Raw genomic sequence first — 3,092 nt, forward strand, 5'->3', positions numbered from 1 at the left:
AGAATATAGATTCTTCATATATGTATATATATTCGAGAATTTTTTTCTATTTAAACTAACGTATGGAAAACCAGGCATAAAATCACAATATTACCAGTTTAATATGGCTCAAATTCGAGTTTCATATAGTTATGATTCGATTTATATGTTTCAATATCATTGGTTAGTTAACTTTTGATATTTTCATATTATATCACATGCCTTCACCGTGAGTGTTTTTTGCCATGCACACCTCACATTGTCAAAAATGTATGGGAAAAATTCATTTCAATACATTTCAGTTTGATTTGAAATGTCTTTATTATATATTTTAGTGCCAATATGCCAAGGTTATATTCCATAACATGTTAGTATTAGAATATAGATTCTTCATATATGTATATATATTCGAAAATTTTTTCTATTTAAACTAACGTATGGAAAACCAGGCATAAAATCACAATATTACCAGTTTAATATGGCTTAAATTCGAGTTTCATATAGTTATGATTCGATTTATATGCTTCAATATCATTGGTTAGTTAACTTTTGATATTTTCATATTATTTCACATGGCTTCACCGTGAGTGTTTTTTGCCATGCACACCTCACATTGTCAAAAATGTATGGGAAAAATTCATTTCAATACATTTCAGTTTGATTTGAAATGTCTTTATTATATATTTTAGTGCCAATATGCCAAGGTTATATTCCATAACATGTTAGTATTAGAATATAGATTCTTCATATATGTATATATATTCGAAAATTTTTTCTATTTAAACTAACGTATGGAAAACCAGGCATAAAATCACAATATTACCAGTTTAATATGGCTTAAATTCGAGTTTCATATAGTTATGATTCGATTTATATGCTTCAATATCATTGGTTAGTTAACTTTTGATATTTTCATATTATTTCACATGCCTTCACCGTGAGTGTTTTTTGCCATGCACACCTCACATTGTCAAAAATGTATGGGAAAAATTCATTTCAATACATTTCAGTTTGATTTGAAATGTCTTTATTATATATTTTAGTGCCAATATGCCAAGGTTATATTCCATAACATGTTAGTATTAGAATATAGATTCTTCATATATGTATATATATTCGAAAATTTTTTCTATTTAAACTAACGTATGGAAAACCAGGCATAAAATCACAATATTACCAGTTTAATATGGCTTAAATTCGAGTTTCATATAGTTATGATTCGATTTATATGCTTCAATATCATTGGTTAGTTAACTTTTGATATTTTCATATTATATCACATGCCTTCACCGTGAGTGTTTTTTGCCATGCACACCTCACATTGTCAAAAATGTATGGGAAAAATTCATTTCAATACATTTCAGTTTGATTTGAAATGTCTTTATTATATATTTTAGTGCCAATATGCCAAGGTTATATTCCATAACTCTCTATTTAAACTAACGTATGGAAAACCAGGCATAAAATCACAATATTACCAGTTTAATATGGCTTAAATTCGAGTTTCATATAGTTATGCTTCGATTTATATGCTTCAATATCATTGGTTAGTTAACTTTTGATATTTTCATATTATTTCACATGCCTTCACCGTGAGTGTTTTTTGCCATGCACACCTCACATTGTCAAAAATGTATGGGAAAAATTCATTTCAATACATTTCAGTTTGATTTGAAATGTCTTTATTATATATTTTAGTGCCAATATGCCAAGGTTATATTCCATAACTCTCTATTTAAACTAACGTATGGAAAACCAGGCATAAAATCACAATATTACCAGTTTAATATGGCTCAAATTCGAGTTTCATATAGTTATGATTCGATTTATATGCTTCAATATCATTGGTTAGTTAACTTTTGATATTTTCATATTATATCACATGCCTTCACCGTGAGTGTTTTTTGCCATGCACACCTCACATTGTCAAAAATGTATGGGAAAAATTCATTTCAATACATTTCAGTTTGATTTGAAATGTCTTTATTATATATTTAGTGCCAATATGCCAAGGTTATATTCCATAACTCTCTATTTAAACTAACGTATGGAAAACCAGGAATAAAATCACAATATTACCAGTTTAATATGGCTCAAATTCGAGTTTCATATAGTTATGATTCGATTTATATGCTTCAATATCATTGGTTAGTTAACTTTTGATATTTTCATATTATATCACATGCCTTCACCGTGAGTGTTTTTTGCCATGCACACCTCACATTGTCAAAAATGTATGGGAAAAATTCATTTCAATACATTTCAGTTTGATTTGAAATGTCTTTATTATATATTTTAGTGCCAATATGCCAAGGTTATATTCCATAACTCTCTATTTAAACTAACGTATGGAAAACCAGGCATAAAATCACAATATTACCAGTTTAATATGGCTCAAATTCGAGTTTCATATAGTTATGATTCGATTTATATGCTTCAATATCATTGGTTAGTTAACTTTTGATATTTTCATATTATATCACATGCCTTCACCGTGAGTGTTTTTTGCCATGCACACCTCACATTGTCAAAAATGTATGGGAAAAATTCATTTCAATACATTTCAGTTTGATTTGAAATGTCTTTATTATATATTTTAGTGCCAATATGCCAAGGTTATATTCCATAACTTTCTATTTAAACTAACGTATGAAAACCAGGCATAAAATCACAATATTACCAGTTTAATATGGCTTAAATTCGAGTTTCATATAGTTATGATTCGATTTATATGCTTCAATATCATTGGTTAGTTAACTTTTGATATTTTCATATTATATCACATGCCTTCACCGTGAGTGTTTTTTGCCATGCACACCTCACATTGTCAAAAATGTATGGGAAAAATTCATTTCAATACATTTCAGTTTGATTTGAAATGTCTTTATTATATATTTTAGTGCCAATATGCCAAGGTTATATTCCATAACTTTCTATTTAAACTAACGTATGGAAAACCAGGCATAAAATCACAATATTACCAGTTTAATATGGCTTAAATTCGAGTTTCATATAGTTATGATTCGATTTATATGTTTCAATATCATTGGTTAGTTAACTTTTGATATTTTCATATCATTTCACATGCCTTCACCGTGGTGTTTTTTGCCATG

This window comes from Anastrepha obliqua, unplaced genomic scaffold (genome assembly GCF_027943255.1).
Source record: "Anastrepha obliqua isolate idAnaObli1 unplaced genomic scaffold, idAnaObli1_1.0 ptg000167l, whole genome shotgun sequence".
In the NCBI taxonomy this organism is placed as follows: Eukaryota; Metazoa; Arthropoda; class Insecta; order Diptera; family Tephritidae; genus Anastrepha; species Anastrepha obliqua.